The sequence below is a fragment of the Parasteatoda tepidariorum genome, chromosome X1 (assembly GCF_043381705.1).
Source record: "Parasteatoda tepidariorum isolate YZ-2023 chromosome X1, CAS_Ptep_4.0, whole genome shotgun sequence".
Taxonomy (NCBI): domain Eukaryota; kingdom Metazoa; phylum Arthropoda; class Arachnida; order Araneae; family Theridiidae; genus Parasteatoda; species Parasteatoda tepidariorum.
Genome location: NC_092214.1, coordinates 75,389,985 through 75,408,496, shown reverse-complemented (window position 1 = coordinate 75,408,496; position 18,512 = coordinate 75,389,985). Strand labels below are relative to the sequence as shown.

The 18,512-nt window shown below is 28.1% G+C and overlaps 1 protein-coding gene across 1 annotated transcript in view; it reads left to right on the top strand.

The window, feature by feature from the left end:
* The window catches only part of LOC122269444 (A-type potassium channel modulatory protein KCNIP1-like), a 352,568-nt gene that overhangs the window by 55,610 nt on the left and 278,446 nt on the right, over positions 1–18,512 (top strand). The window lies entirely within an intron of this gene.

Here is an 18,512-nt window from a genome sequence, read left to right as displayed (position 1 = left end):
AGTTTTCATATATATATATATAAGGGGCACTTAACCTTAAAAAATATGATTATAGGTTAAACAAGGCAATGACACTTCCATTGATTTTTATCCAATTATTGAAAATAATAAACATCTGTTATAAATAATAACCACATTCTGTAAACTAACATTTTCATTTAAGAGATGTAAAAATCCTTTCAGAAACTCTTTTGACACGTAAGGGCGAACTCTGCTGTGGTTGTTGGGGCAAAATATTTGGTGTGGGCCATACCGATTAGCGCTCTAGATTGTTGTCCTGTGTCAAGACTGACGCAAGGAACTAAAAGGTTTCATGAGGTGGGTTTTGTTGGCAAGGATAAATCTTTTGTTTGTTAAATCATATTAGGGGAAAACACAGTTAATAGATTTTCTCAGAGTGAACAGTTTGAATAGCGTCATTTTACGTTATCTAATTGTTTTGATTGTATACGGTCAAATAACAATTAAATGAATAATTACTTATGAGTTTTTTTTTCCAGAAATTGCTAACAATGTAGATTTGAGTTTTTTCCCTAAGTTTTGTTATTTTTCTTTTAAGTTTAATTTTTAAAAGCAAGGAGCTTTAAACGAACTTTTAAAGTAATCAGTTTTATAAATCTTTTGCTCATTTAGGTTCAATTAAAAATACTATGAGTTATTTTTTTCGAACAAAATTATTTGTTTAATTTATAATTTTAATTTTCATGCAATAAAAAAGGTATATTGCTTTAAAATATCTAAATATATTTAAGACAAATTTCTGAAACGGAGTGAAATTGATAAATTTTGGAAGAGGAGGCTTGAAGCTAAAAAATCTGGAATTCAGCGCCCATTTTCAAATTCAATTTTGTAAACTCTTTTGATATAAATTTGTTTAAAATCCAAACTATATATTTATTTTAATTGGACAAAATAAGTTTAATTTTTGTTCTGGAATAATCCTAGTTCAGTACGAATTCGAATAAAAAAATTAACTAATTAACATTAACTACTTACCTTTACTTTGATATACTCTAAACTTTTTACTATAAACTTTGCGCAAAAGCAGCTTTATTAAGTCAAAAATAAGTAAATAAATAATAAAAATTTACAAAAGATTCAATTTAGTAATAAAACTATTAAAATACAGGAATATTTAAATACCTAATTTTAGGCAATTATTAAAATTATTAAATTGTGCCAAAATCTTACTTAAGAGTTTTCGACTCTTCTGAACTATAAATAATTACAATAAAATCAAGTATGTATTTAATGAATTTTTCTTTTATGAATATCGATAGTGTACGTTGTCTCCGTTATCAATATCTATGTTTAGAATTTTTACCTAAATGAGAGAAAATATATAATAAAAAAAAGAGAAAAAAAACTTAAGCATTATAAAAAGTTGGTTTTCCAAAGAGGAAAACAGGATTGAAGACATCAAGGACTTTCAGTTTTAAGACAATACAAAGTAACTGTAGTTTTTCTGCAGATTCATCAGAAAATATACTTCTGAAACAATGACATCATAATTACTTCAAATTTAAGGCAGAATAACATCGGATTTTTAAGTTTCAGTTTTTTTTAAAAATTTATGATTATAAAATGATTTCACTTAAACTACAGTAATTTTGTAGACAATAGCTAAAAGTTTTTTTGAAATAAATTATTGATAAGTTACTTCACATTAGATGCAAAATAACTGCAGTATTTTTACAGCGAAAACTACACTGTAGAAAATCTGCAGTAAACTGCAGAAAAACTACAGAACTACTTCAGTTCTGCAGAAAAACTGCAGTGTATTATTAGCTGGAATAGTATAAATAAAATAATTTCGATAGAGTTTTTGTTTATTCTCTTTGTATATTAACAATAACTTGTACCTTCTCTAGATGCTCGGAATAACGTTTGTAAATCTATATTCATCGGTAATTTTTATTATATTTTCTTGTGCGCCTTCTTTGCCCTTTTATTTTGGCCGCATTGTCGTTAAGTACCTTGAAAATCTTAATTCATTTGGTTTTGAAGTTTTTAAGAGGCTAGGTCACTATCTAAGAAAAGGTGTATTGAAAATTGTGTGAAAAGATAGATGAAATATTGCATGAAATATTTTTTATTATAATTATTTTCGTTTTAAATCAATGGCTGGATTAAAAATTCTCATTAAATACATTGCTATTTGTATGTTTATGCGAAATTTTAAACATTTTGTTAAAAGTAAAATGAATAATATCCTCGTCTTCTTCATCTTAACTTAAAAATAAAGAATCTTTTATCTTCAGATTTCACCTTCATGAGAATATTCTTATTCTGGATACTTGGGGAGTAATCTCTGAAGATTATTTTCGCTTCATATCTCAAACTCAAATAAATGCATTCAAGCAGGCAAATTTCACTAAATTTGGAATGCTTATTTTTGAAAATAAAATGTCGCAAGATCGATTAACTTTCATGAAAACATTTTAGAGTTTGTTTAAAATTTTAATTTTCTATAATGTTTGTGAAATAATCGAAAACGAATAGTTTTTTTTTTTTGGTTGATGAGGGCAAGCAAATGTTAAATTACATTTGAAATAATCCATTTTATTCAAGGACAATTCATTCCGAAACTACTTTTATTTAAGATGGATTTTTTTTCTTTTGAAAATAATAATTAATGTTTTTTAAAGGCAACTAAAAATTAGGTTTCGACTTTATGAAAGTAAAAAAGGGAACTAAGCAGCGGTCTACACTGTAAAAATAATTGCAAAACTCTATAAAAATAATTGCTAAAAACTATTAAAGATACAGATTTTTTCTGATTTTTATAGTTACTCGCTCGCTGCAAAAGATTACCTCGCTTTTTATAAGACATTTCCCGTATGTTTGACGGTTTAAAGCTGTTTTTCACAAAATAGTTTTTCTATGTTTTTTACCTTAATAATAAACAGATTAAAACTGTCAATTCAAATTCTAGTTTTTACCTCGTAGTTTTGCTTTACGTGAAATAAATTATATTTTTTCAAATGTTTTTACGGTTATTTTCTACAGTTGCTCTTATTTTCCGAAATTATTTTATGGTTTGAACATTTGATGAATGAAATTGCTATTCAAATTCATTTTTAAATTGATACTCTACCTAATTATTATCTATCTTTATTTATGATTTCTTGGAAAATAAATTGCCAGTGATTTTTATAAGGTGAATTTTCATAAGGGAGTCAGAAGTATGACATAAAATCTTAATGCATGGACAATTCTTCAAACTAAAATCACACTTGCATGCTTTAATAATATTCAAATGTGCCTTTTTTATGCCATTCTAGATGAAAGAAGAGGTTGATTTTATAACAGATAGTCTTGTACGTGGTGCTTAGAATATTCTCTTTTTTACATACAAATATCAGAGAACCCTTTTATTTCCAGAACTTATTTTATGGTTTGAACACAGCAGAAATAAAATAGAAATTAGACTTCATTATCGAATTGATACTCTACCTGATGATTATCTATCTTTATTTATAATTTTTTGGAAAATAAATTGCCAGAGATTTTTATAAGGTGGATTTTTATAAGGGAGACAGAACTATAGCAAAAAATCATAATGCAGAGACAATTCTTCGAACTAAAATCACACTGCATACTTGAATAATATTCAAAAATGCCTTTTTAATGTCATTCTAGATGAAAGGAGGGGTGGATTTTTTGATTAATTTGCTTGTATATTGCGGCTAGAATATTCTCTTTTTTTAAAATTCAAATATCAGAGTTCTATTTCTTTTTTTAATTACAAAAACAGGGTAAATTTTATTAAAACATCGGGCACCAAAGATTATGTTTAAAAAAGATCTTTAAACAGTCCTTACTAACATGGGAGATTTACAGATTTGATATCAAGAAAATTTATTGTTTTTCAACCTTTTTTGTATCATACTCAGAAGTTATAAAAGCAAAATAGAAACAGCTCGATTGTTTAACTAAATCCATAATATTCAGTAGTGTGTAAAGTATAAATCTGAAGTAAAAATAAAATATGATGATAAGGAAAGATTTCCTTATTTGAATGGGTATTAATTACGAATACTTACGAAACAATATTAGATTTTCAGACGAAAGATAAACTCTGGTTCTCTCATAATATGGACTTAAGCGCAATAGCAACATAAATTTAAAAGCAATTTAAGAGCAACAACAATGTGACTGTTCTTTTATAAAAAAATCTTTTTGAGTAATAGAGTAGTAAATAATACCACAGGTTAAATAAATAATCGCTAGAAACTGAAGCGATGAGATATTATTTGATTAAAATACATCATTCGCTTCAAAAATATGCAGATTGGAAATACGACGTACTTCAAGCGCTCAAATAGGCACCCATTTTCAAGACTTGTCTCGTTTGGTAGTTATGACAATGAATGCCTATTTTAAGCACTTGAAACATATCGACTGTTATTTCCAATCTGTACATTTTTGAAGCAAATGAAGTTTTTTAATCAAGTAATATCATAGGTTTGTTAGAAACCAGTTTTACCGATACTGAAATCTAATAACAAATCTCATCTTTAACAGCGTTATGTCAGAAAAATAATCAGTAATGCGTGAAAATAAAAATTAAATGAAGCAATAAAAATAATTAATTAAAAAAATATTATTTCCTGTTACAACTGTTTGAATTGTTAGCACCGACAGAATGGTCGAAGCGTTATCTTGAATATTTAATAACGCGAACACTGTAAAAAATGGATACTCAAATATCAGGAACTTTCTCCGCTTTTGACGAAACATTTTTCTGGTAAATGCTACGTGAAAATATTTCGTCCAAGGGACGTCACTTCTTCAAAGAAACTAATTTTAGCAAAATTAAAGAAATATATCGACATTCTATTTTTTATTTTAAAAAAAAATGCAGTGCCTGAAGTATCAAATATTTCTAATTATTACTTTATCTCGAGCCCAAGAATATTTGGGATGATGGTTTCACCCGAGCTTGTATCCGGGATTCGATCCGGGAACTTCCTGGTGCGAGACCAACTCCTCTACCATCATACAGCCCAATCGGCTTACTTCGTCACTTTATTTTCGATCGTCTCGTCTTCATTCGAGTTTCGTCATTTTAGTTAACAATCTTGCCAAATGCTCTACGATGAGGTTTCGAGTTGAGGAAACATTTTCGTCCTATATTTGAGACTTCGTGTTTCGTCACAAATCACGTGATTTCGTTACAACATTATTCTAAAAATTGATGAAATGTAGCTCAAGGATTGCAGAATCGTCAGAATAGAGATTTAATTTTTGAGAGTGTACATAGTGTCTTTGAGCTCCCATTCTTACTGACAGCGGCTAAACAGAGAGCTCAACTCGTGGTTGCTAAACTATAGTTTTACATAGTATAATCTCCACTCAGTCGTTACCAATACTTGAAACATGGTTTTATTGAGAGTTTTTTGTCAATAAAGGTTTCGGACTCTTATGAAAAACAAGATACCCCGATTTCTTAAATTCGGGGTATCTTGTGACCATGTGAATAACATTTAAAGTAACCATTTGAAAAAAAGATAAGACATTTCAAGGTGAGTTTGCAAATAAAGACAAAATGCTAAGGAGACATCGCATCAAATAAACAATAAAAAGAGTTTTTTTTTCTCCCCTACCCTTTCTCAACCCCAGTAGTGGTTTTTATTTTATTTTATAACCATCGTTGAACAGCAGACCCGATTTTTAGGTTTATGACTATTAGTGTTCAGCTCCGCGTAGCCTTGTAATTTTGAACCCTATCCAGAAGAGAAGGGATCAAGTATTGGGAGAAGTTTGCTTTCGTGGAGGACTTTTTGATTGAACTCACCCGGATTTGCATTACATGGAGAGGAAGACCACGAGAACCTCCCACGGTTAGCTTGACGGCAAAAGGACTCTAACCCACGATCCATCTACCACTGAGGATATTTCACGTCAGTACTGTGGTCCGTGCTCCCCAGTAGTGGTTGGGAGGAACAGAGGCTGCAGAGCGGTATCACCTGCTGTGGCCCTAAAAGTTGCTTTTTCTTTATACACAGGGACAGAACCAAACCCTTGGGAACTAGATTACATTATGTCTATGAAAGCCAGCCTTCGTCCTCTTTGCATAATCTTTGATAGGAATATGAATAAGAGTAAAGAATTTTAAGATGGTGATGTTAATAAAAGTAAAGCATTCTATGGTGACCATGGGAACAATAGTAAGATATTCCAAAGTGGGAATATGAATAAGAATAAAACATTCCTGAATAGGGTGTAAATATAGGTAAAAGGTATCAAATTACTTTTAAATAAGAGTAAACGTCCAGTTTAACATTGTGGAACTGAATGTTATTTCATTTTGTGTTAACAGATTTGTTAGATTTTCAGAGTTTTTAACTATCATCAAATATAATATCTGTAATAGTTTCTACATTTTTTAATTTTCAGATAAGACCAGTCATTCGTATTTATCCTACATCAAAATCTGGTCTCTAATTCTCCATACACAAGACTATAAATGGACTTATGCAATCAAAATCTGTTGTTGAAAACGGTTGATATTCTTGCAATTATCATATTTAGAGCTCCATGATGTTTGGTCCGAAAAGGAAAAAAAAAGAACTATTATTTTCCGGTTGATATCACTAAATAAAAGAATAGCCTAAACTTACCGGGTGGTTTGTTCAACCGAAACTCATTCTAGGGTCCAGAAAATACTTCTTGAACGATGTTAAGAAAAATAAAAGAATAATGAAATAAAATAGAAAGTACAAAAGTTTCGTATAAAGAGATTTCGTTACCACATGGAACTCACCGAATCAGCAATAAATCAAAATGCCTTTAGTAAGTTCGTCCGATCGCCTTAGGGCGTTTGACTAAATGAAAGAACCTACAGAGGATAAAAAAATGGGCTTCTTCCTTTTGTTTCTTCAAATGTTGCTGGAAAGAAAGAAAAAGTTAAAAAAAAAAGAAAAAACTGTCAAACGGTTCCACTGAAAGTTCTCCTTCACAGCCCTAACTCGAGAAACGTGATGATTTTCTTACTTTTCTTTTTTCCTCTTCTTTTTTTTCTTCGAGCTCTGATATTTTTCATTGTTGTTATTTCTTTGTTGAAAGACCTTTTTTCTTTTCACTTATCGTGCTACTATTTTTCAGAAAATTACTGGTCGATTGGTCTTGAACATGTGCTTTTGGGATGCTGAGAAATATTATGTCAAAACAGATTTTAAAATCTAGCACGCTTTACTATTTTTTTCAAATTGTATAACTTAAATAAATATTAGAAGAGAAATCTACCTCAGTTAGTTAAAAACTTAAAACAGTTTTATTTTCAGACAGTTTACGAACGCCTCCATTATGAATTTTACAAAAAATGCTTACATTAAACTATGATGCTTTATCAGACTTATTAATTGAGCAGTGAGAGTCAAATAAATTTTACGTAATCTTTTATAAATTCTTTAGCAAAATACTTAGATTAATTTGTTCTGACCTTATTTTTTCGCTTATATCATGTTCCTGGTTTCTAATAATCACAGTGAAAAGAAAAAATAAAACGTTATCAATTGTGAAGAAATAATGAGATTATTGCAGTCTTTTTGCAGTGGTGCAAATCTTTTGGTTTCTATTTTGTGTTATGCAAATACTTTATAATGTGCACCTTGTACAGTATGTGTATATTACAGTTACTAAAAATATTTTCCATACAAAAATATTTTTCGGACATTTGGACGTTACATAACCTCGTTCTCTGAGTTAGTCAAGTTTGGAACGCAAAGGTGTGCACAAAAATATTACATTTACTAGAAGAAAATACAGTTATTTCGATGATATAAAAAAAGATTAAATTATATTGAACAAAATAAAATTTAGCATATTAATTATGAATCGTGCATTCTCATTAATTGCGTCTGCATTAAAGCTTAATTATTCACTGACGCAAAAAGTTTTTTTTCTCCAAATATTTCATTATTTATGCTCCTATTATTGCGTTATTACAAATTCACGATTAAATCGTTTTGTAAATTCATATATTTATTCGGAAATAAAATTTGATAAAAGTAAAATTTATAACACTGTTAGAAATTTCTTGGAAATAAAGGTTAACTAACAATTTATTACCAGTTTAAACAAAGCAATCAAATAACTCATAATAAAGTGATATTAAACTGATAAATTTGAGAAAAACCGTTTATTAACAGCTTTCACCTAATGCGGTTAAACAACCAAAATTTTATCAAGCCCACCTAATGGATTCACTTACTTCCTTAGAGCTGCGTACATGTTATGGCGGAGAGAGAAATTCTCTCAGTCTCATGACTCACAGAGTTAGGGTTCGAGTCCCAGAGTTGACGTTATAACATTTAATCCATTCTCTTCAACACATGAAGAGTTTCTGGTGTCATGCAATCTCCAAAAAACCTTTACTTTTCTAAAAGTATTTCTTCCATGTGCTGTTAAATTTCCTTTTTATGTTTTTGAAACCATACTAGCTGTAAATGGTTACAAAAACAGTATAGTTTTGTATTCATGGTATTATAATCATACTAATTGTAAATGATTTTAGAACCAATAAATAGTAAGAAATGTTCTTTACCATAAACTTAATCGGACGGACAGACTGTTGCCTGTTACTTTTTAGAATGAAAACCGTTAAACGATAACAATTTAAAGGTTAAATTGTAATTGCTTTGGCTATAATCAAATTGATATAGTTTAAAAAATACAAAATTCATGCTAAAGTAATGTGAAATTAATTGTGGAAAAGATATTATAATGATTTGAAAAGAAAATAACATATCCTAAATTACCTATAATTAATTTACATTTTATGTGTAAAAAGTAGAATAAAATCGGGAATGACAAGTCATTTTGTTAGTTAAGCTACAATTTCTCCCATTTGACGTAACTAATTTACATATAAGAGGAAAAGGTTATCGTGTTGAATTTGTTTAGCTCCTCATTAAACTATAATAAAGATAGTTAATTACTTGCTCAATTTAATGAACTTCTTTAATAGAGTCGTTAAAATTTCCACATTCAATCAGGGAAAAGAAGAAAACAAAGCAATAAAGTCCTTTTATATATTTGTTCTTCTCAACTTTTTGTTCTTTATTAAATGTAATATTCTTTGGCTTGAATAAAATGTTTTCGACACAAAATGTAAATGATGTGGGAGAGGATTTTTTTAATTTTTTTTATTTCTAACTATTACGTTTTGTAAATTATTTGCAATCATAATGTTTAAAATCTAACATTAAAGAAAAGTTATCGAAATACAAACCCTCCGGACAAACAGTAATCCCCTAAAAAAACATGAAAAAATCATTAAATATCAGATGGTTTGTAATGCTTTTGGCTTTTTTCCTTATTATGCAATGTTAGAATTTCTCGGAAAAATGGTTACAATTACAATTTATTCAATTTTTATTTTAATTTATTCAAGCAAAATACTAAGAAAAGATGATATTCAAACTATTACCTGGGAGAAAAACTGTTTATTTGTAGCTTTCACCTAATACGGTTAAACAACTTTAATGCACCCACTAGGCAGACCTAATAAAATCACTTAGTTCCTTGCAGCAGGGTACATATTATAACCTAGGGGGCAAATCTGTCAATTTCATGGCAGAAAGAGCAGGGGCTCGAATCCCAATATTGTCACCCAGCGATGTGATATATTTAAAATATATATATATATNGCATATATATATACATACATATAGCATAATGAATAAGTACAAAAAGGAAAAACGAAGAAAATTAATATTTTAAAATTAATATTTTTCCTTCGTTTCTTCGTTTTTTCCTTTTTTTATCATTTTAATTATTATTATTATTCTCTTTTTAACTTTTTTTCATTATTGTGTAATTTTTTCTATGTCTTCTCTACTTTTTGAACAATTTTTTGAAGTATATAAAGTGTGTGTGTCTGTGGCAAAAGATAGATTTCTTTGAATATTTTGTAAAAGATTCGGAAAGTTACTTAAAAATAATATGAATTACCACTGATGTATAAAGATAGACGTCTATTATTTATTTCTATATAGCATTTGGTTTTGGTATTCTTGAACTGAAAATTTTAGTAAGGCGAGAAAAATAATTCTACGTTGAGGTAATCTTAGTGAATTGAAGAATGTTTTAGCAAACACTTGAAAAAAAAACCCTGTAACAATGTAATACGAGATCGATATAAGCCGCCTAATAACGACATTTAAGTAAATCAAACTGTTTTATTTTTTAGCTATAAATACAATTACTAACAATTTAGTAAACGCGATAAAGCAGGAAAACTGGGAAGCGTAGAAAAGAAAAAATAAATCTTTTGGTGGAGAAAAAATTGTTTACTGGACATGCTTTACCACTGTAATCAATATTTTTTTTTGTTTGTTCGCTTATTGATAGAATCTGGTAAGATTAAATGATGATAAAAGCATTTTTTTTACGTTATAGAATTACTATTACAGGAAATTGTTTAAAAGTTAGCATTTTTTGCTGTAAACTTGCACTACATTTTTTTAGAACAAATTTGCGTTTAGGGGAAAGTCTTAACTATACAATTACTTTTCGAGTTCTTTTTTACGTGCTATTATAATTATTATTTTTAGGAATTCTTTAAAAAGGGAATATTGTTAAGTATAGTCTATCCTAGGGTGGTTATTATTATTATTATTTAAACAAGAGTGTTTATATATACATATATTCACTATTGTATGCAATCAAAATACAACAAAACAATACATGAAATAAAAATTGCTTTTAGAAACTTTGGAATAAACAACTGCTAACTGAAATTATCTGCAAAATTTTTGAAAATATATGCAAAATTAAATTACAAGATTTTTATGATTTAAAAATATTCATCTTTTACATTAAATTTATAAATATTTGCCTTTTTCTAGAAGGATTAAAAAAGTTTATTAATAAGAGCTATGTTTATTAATTAGAAAAGTTTTAACATGTGAGACAAAGCATATTAATTAAACTGCAATACCTTTTTAATACAAACCAATTTAAATTATGGTTATGAAATAATACTTTATACCTTTCCTTTATTAGAACTTTACTTTTAAATTTAAAATTTAATTTTAAAAATAGTGTTATTTCAAAGGAATATGTTTAATTTTGATTTTTAGGTTTATAAAACATAACAAAATGCAGTCTTGCGTAAGATTTCTAATACATCTTATTGCAAATTCAAATAGTAAATAATAAATTATGGAAAAGTTATTATTATTTTTTCATTTGGAACAGAGTTAGTTTTTACTTCTTAATTTAAATTTACTATTTAAAGTAAGGATTACTCTTTGTGGTGTCAAACGTGAAATAAGAGAAACAAAAGCTCGGACTAAATTTTTTTCCATTCTATTCTCTTATTTCTTCAGTGAAATATAATATTTAGCTATAGCTGAATGATAAGGATGCTCCACTGTGACTTCACAGCAACTTGTTTTTCAAAGTTTCTTTTTGCCCTAGTCACAATAAAACCGTCTAACAGCTTTAAAAAGAAACCCGATGCTGTATATTTGATTAGTAAACACTATAATCGTTTCTATTGTATTTTTTTATTTTAGTCTATTTCCTTCTTATTTTATTCTGTTGTACGAAGAATAGAGGGAAAAAATCAACTTCTGTAGTCGATAAAATCGAAAATTTATCGACTTGCATTTATGTAGAAAGTATAAGCAATAAAACAAAAATATTTATTGTTCTTCTAGTTTAAAAGGATAAATGATGCGCGCAAATTTCATAAAATTATAAGTATTATATTCAGCATAAAACAGTGTAAGAACAAAAAAAATATCGAAAATTTAAAATATTTGAATCAAAAAGTAATTCACCTAATATATGAAGAAAATAAATGCTGCTAAATCTCTCTTAGCACTCGGAAACTTTTAAGAAAACATCCACGCATTCTATAAAATTAAACAACTAACAAAACGATTACAGAAAATTTTATGTACTCAATAAAATTAATAAAGAAAAATAATGAACTCATTGACTAACCAGCAATCAAGCTTTCTTCCACCGTGGGGAGCTCAGTCAGTTAGGGCAGGAAACGTTAACACTTTCCCGCGCTTTGGAAAATAAAACGCATTTTTATTTTGTGTGCTCTAGCATTCAAATTCAAACTTTTTAATACTTACCCGTTGCTTAGCAATTTACCCGTTGCTTAGTAATTTACCCGTTGCTTAGCAATTTGCAAAAAACGGTGTATAAATCAGAGTTTTTCTTGCAGAGTTATAAGATAGTGAATTTGTAAAGGTCTGTACATCAATATCTACTTCTTGTCGATGAAGATGTTTTTTCTTGTAATAGAGTTTTTCATTGTTCTGCAAACTTCAATGAGTACACTGTGCACCAGTTTTTTTTTTTTGTTAAATTTTTTTTAGATATTCCTCGATGTGTTTTTGATGATTAACTCAATACCTTAATTTAACTTTTCAATAATTGAAGAAACATAGTTGAAGCGTGCTTTTTGAAGATATTTTCGGTGACAAAATAAAAATGTAATGCTTAGTTGCGTTAAATTTTTATACGGTTACCATAATCACTTTAATTTATTTAAATACCTATAAAGAGCGTATATAGGTACAAGTTTAATTAAAAGAATTCAAATTCATTCGAAAGAAATTTTTTGATTACCAACAATTAAAAACCATACTTTTAACTGTAACTATAAAACTAATTAATACTTTTTTTTCAAACTTTGTACAGAGACTTCTACTAATGCCATGAATACTTTGTTAAAATTTGAAAATGACCGAATTAAAATTGCACTTTTTTGATTTGAACATACTGTGCACCCTTAATTGGAAAATATTTTAGTAAATAAAACTTAGAGATTAATCAACTTTTCCAGAATTGCTTTCTTAAAAAGAATGTTCTTATATTGACTAGATTATTAAAAATTTAAGTGCGTACTTCGAATGCCCTTGTCAGAACTATCATAAAGCAATCATCCCTTTAGTTTACTGTATGCATATTATTAATTTCTGTCAAGACAATTCACAAAATATATGTCCAAACTTTTAAATTTACATAAAAATGTAACTAAGACAAGTAATGAAGCCTAAAAGCTTAATTTCATTCATTTTAATAGTTCTAGAAAAGGGGAAGTTTGGCAATAAAAAAAATTCTCTAAGAATGGTCGTTTTAAATTGTTTTGAAATGAAACACCGCTGTTTTTCATTTTGAGAATGTTCTTAGTAATTCAAATTCTTCCTTCGTTCAGAAAGAAAATTTCACATTATAAAACGAATAACTTATTAGTTGAAATAACGTCTGTGTTATGTAATCTTTCTTAGAATTTTCTAATCAGTTGGTACTGATTACTTTGTATAAAAGCATTAGATTTAAATTTGGATTGAATATTTATTGAAGTATGTATTACATAAAAAAGATATGCCTTGAAAATGAAATATTGATAGATCATGTGACATTAATGAAGGACTATGAATATTAGCAAAGTATTGATTTCGGATTTTATATCATGCTTTAATATTATTTTTTTACTGTGCAAATTACCCACATAGCACTTACAATGAGCTTAGTAGTTTAATTAACGTTTTCGGAGTCAGGCTTCCTTTCTTTAGTTGGAAAATTTTCTCTTCTTTTCTTAGATTTATGTTTTGGTCTTATTTGAAATGATGGTAGAAAAACTGCAATGTCACGACTATCACTTTTGGTTTAGTCATCAAATATTTTACGTTGAAGGCAAAACTTTGGCCTATACTGGAGACATAATTAACAAAGCGATAGCACATGAAATATAAAAAGCGGGAAAAAATGAGGAAAATGACAGAAACTATAATTAAAATAAGCAAAGAAAGCAAATTATGACAGAAAATAAAAACATGTTTTTTTTAATACTCAACCTACTCTTCAGCAATGATATCCGCATGATGCTATTTGAAAATGTAACAATATCTCAAAAACGTATTTAAATGTAAATAAGGAAGCAGCATCAAACAATGATTTCAACTAGTTTAAGTGTTTAATTTCAAAAGCGAAAGTTTTAAAGCGTTAAGTAATAGTAAGCAGTTGTACTGAAATATAACTTTGAGTTCTCCCATAGTCTGCAGAAAACCTTAATTTTCATTAATAGCTATGCATGATTTTAATTTCTCTTAAACTAATCTTTAGGTTAAATTTATTTACGTACATTGCACGTTTGTTTAGAATTACTTAGTTTATTAGTATTAGAATTACCACATTCCTTTAGAATTAATTAGATTTAAAATTTTTCAGAATTCAACATAGAACTGTTTTACTTTTACTGAGCCTTCTAAACTTAAATTTTTGAATTTGAAATCTAAAACGTATTTTATATTTCTGCCTTTAAAAAATTAAATTTTACGTTTTTGACGAAAAAAAAATTGATTTAAAGGCCGTTTTTGGGAGACCTATAAACAATTACAATTCGAATAAGAAATTTGTTGGTAAATATGTCATAACAGAGACACGTTTTCATATACATATATGGCCATTTAAATACATATGATGAAAGTGTTAAACCAGTCAACTTTTGTTCCTTTCTTTTTATCTGAAGTTTGACTGATTCTTTAAAAAGAATTTTCTCTGGTTCATTTTTGCAGTTTTATTTGAGCCTTAAAGTCAGAGCAATGATAATGAAATGAAACATGAAGTTAAATCCAATTATCCTTAATCTTAGACGTGACCTTAGAATTTGCGAGTAAATTTGTTTTATTTTATCATTCAAAACACTCTCCTTAAAAGATACAGTAAAACACTTTTAACCTTTTTTATTTGTAAGTACTGAGCACCTGCGTCTTTCCTACTCGCAAATGCATAAATAGATTACATTAATTTGCTTCACTTTTGGTTTGAAATCCAAGTTTGTATGATATAATGGTTGAGCATTAGAAATGATTGGTAATATAAGACACTATTTAGTTTTTGATTTACCAGTGCTAGACATTAAAAATGTATCTACCTTTATATTAATTATATACTTCTGATACATACACTGCAAAAACTGAGGGATAATACCTCTCTGTTGAAGAACCCAAAGAATTGTGTAAATCAACACTTTTTTGTAAGTTAACACTAAATTGAGATTCCAAATATCAATTTAAGAGCTTAATTTAAATCGAGACACTTATAATGTAAGAAGCGTAAAACAAATGTTGGCACTTTTTTGATATTGCCAGTAGTTAGTTTGCAAGTGAGACTGAGTTGTTCACGTTTTCTTCTACGCCAATACAGATCAACAGAAACAAAAGTTCTCGATAAAATTATGACTAGTATATAGAGATTCTTGCCGCTATGTAGAATTTCCTTATTCTCTCTAAACTGGGATGTATAACTACCCTAGCAGTAGAATAACTTTGCCCCTCATTGGACCAATATTCAGGAATCTTGGCTCAACAAGAGTTCAATAAGTCTTATACAGAATTGGTCTTATATAGAATTGGTCTTATATAGAATTGTCCTATTCACCCGATATTTTACAGCCATTTTACAACCAATATCGACCTTATATAGAATTTCCAGATTCACCCGATATTTTATATTTATTATTTGGTAAATATGTGTTTTATATTGGTTCTATAGGGGCCCATATTGGTCCTATATAAGACCTATATTAAAATATCCCAATATTGGTCCATCGGTGCATGTTCATATAGGACCCATATTGAGCCAATTATTAGCCCAACTCGGTCTAAGGTGAAATTGTTGCTTGAGTATATGTTGTTAGAGTATACTACTACGAGCCCGGAGATCTTTGGTTCGAATCCTGTCATCAGCCAACGAAAATTTCTCTCTCTCACATTTCCCCCTCTACGTAACTTTTAAGATTATGCATTTTGTTCAGAAATGAGTGTATGTTGTTTCAATCTTGATTACATAATAGTTTTAAGATTCGACTTTTATTTGTTTCCAAGTTATTTTGACACATTTTTGTTTAATTTTGAGAAACCCATTTTTACAGTGCACACACACTCTTACGCACTAAAAACAATACACTTTTCAAGTCTGCTAATGATGAGATTTTTACAAACAAAATTTTTATTTACTTATTTTCGTCCGTTAATTAAGGTAAATATTTAGAGAAAAGTTTTAGAATTATATTTTATGTGCTACTACAATCTACTACAATAGCATTATCAGCAAAGTAAAAAAAAAGGTGCATATTGAAATCAATATAAAGAGGAAAATTAGCTAAAGAAATTTATTCAGTTTAGATTGAATAGCTTTCAAAATATGTTTCAACTGATAGCAATATTTGTGGGATTTGTAAATACATATTATCTGTTCTGTTTGTGCAAACTAGTAGCAATTGTGCTGATTCGCAAATGTAGTAATTGCGTTTAAACCATATTTATTTCATTCAACTTTTCGAAAGTATTCAGGTAGAATTCATTTCTAATATATTTGTAATCTAATCTGCATCTCAATTATTAATCTATCTAATTATGAGCTGTTTATAAATTATTAATTATCTCAGTCAGAACTTATTAAGGTATAATTGTTTCATCATTTTAAGTATTTTCATTACTTCCTATGGGATCAGATTTTAAATATTGAAATAGGAGGTATCAGTTGGAAAGCATCTTCAACATAAATAAATATTATAATTTCTACTATTTTATTCAAATTCGTGATGAAAATTTACACTACTTTGTTTAATTACCTTTTCATTCATTTCTGTCTAAACCAAATCCTGTCACTTTTGTTTTAAATTCCCTTGAAATTGATATTTGAAAATGCATTTAAAAGTTTGGGAATATTTTAGAAAATAATACTGATCAATAACACAGGGGAACAAATTTTTTGTTGCATTTATAAATACTTGATTTTGCCTGATTCGGATGTGGGGATTTCAAATCTGTAATAAGTTCTGCTACTAAAGCTGATTTTTTGAAATGTCATCATTATTTAATTCTTTTGTTGAAATGGGCAAGTTTATAAATCTATTATATATTACACACAACGATATTTTATTCTGCCTGTCAAATCATTTCAAATTGAAATTTTTATATGTGTGCCGGTAACTTCTTTGCCATCTCATGGAGCATTTTCACTGAATGCGATTTGCGCATGCAACAAACAGTTCGTTTGAGATGTAGCATCTAAATATTAGTACTCATCTTGGTGAATCGCATGGCGTGTGCATGCTCTACATCACATTAAAAAATGTAGTTACTTTGAAAATATTATTTTTTTAGTTAGTATCACCCACCTTTGACAAATTTCGTAACTAATTTCGAAACGAGGCGAGAAAAAATTATAAATAGTTTCATAAACAGGATGCAGAAACTCATGGCGAATTGTATATTTCCTTCCCTTTCCGTTTTTTAAAGTCACATATCATGACGTCAGTCAGTATAGTTTTTATGATATGCTTTCAAACATAGTAAGCAAACCCTTGTTGGGAAAAATAAACATTAATAAAAGTACAATTGCCATCATTAATAATAATCCTCTTATTTCTACTCGAAATAGTTATTTAGAATAACAAGGAAAATAAAAATTTTCATGAAATAATATTGCGGCATAAGCAAAAAAATAAATTTATTATTCAGAAAATTTTACTTGTAATTATGCGAAAAACAATAACTTTCTTTCATGGGAAATTTTACTCCAGATTAATATTTAACTTTCATTTATTATTAAAGTTTGAGTTTCATTTCGTTTTAATTTAAAATTTAGTGGAGAAAGAGCACACATGGAAAAACAAATATAAAAAATACTCTTTTAAAGCACTTCCTTTTCATTTTCTTTAATAATAAAAAAAAAAAAACTTTCCCCCAAACAAATCGTTTAGGTATTCGGATGTGACTCGCTGAATAATGATTACAACATTAAAATAAAAGAAAACTGTTTCAACAATATTTGAATTGTTTAGTTTTCTTTACTCAAGGAATGAAATAAAAAGTGAGGGGATTTTTTCAAGTGAATTGAAAATGAAAAATTAAGCTTTCCATAAAGCCATTGAAAAAGTACCTTTGAAAAATAAAGTCAAAAGAATATCCTTATGAAATAAATCAATAACTAAGAAAGTCTTGCAAGAAAGATAAAATTTAAAGTATTGGATTTATACTTTAAAAGTATAAAAAGTACTAATAATTGCTAAATGAAAACTTCTTTTTTTCTTAATGTTTACTCATCTGTGATTTTGATTCCCTTGCAATATATGTAAATGTCAAATTTTTAAGTTAGGGTAACAAAGTAAAGATTTTTATTTACATACTTCATTTTTGAGTCTAAAAATATCAATGAATTCATTTTTAAATATTTTGAATCCATATAAAAAAATCTATATTAAAAAAACCATATTAATCCACATGAATCCACCTTGAATTTGTATAAAAATACACCCACTTTTTCTGAGAAAGACAAAAATTTAATAATTAGTGTTATACTTTAGAAATAAGAAAAGATGTAACAATTACTGAATAAGAACCTAACCTAATCAACTTTAGTACCTAGAACTTTGAACTAACCTAAAACTTGACTTAAATGTTTACTATACGTGATTCAATGTGTGTTTTAATATATTAAAGATATTATGCTTAATGAAAATTTGGTAT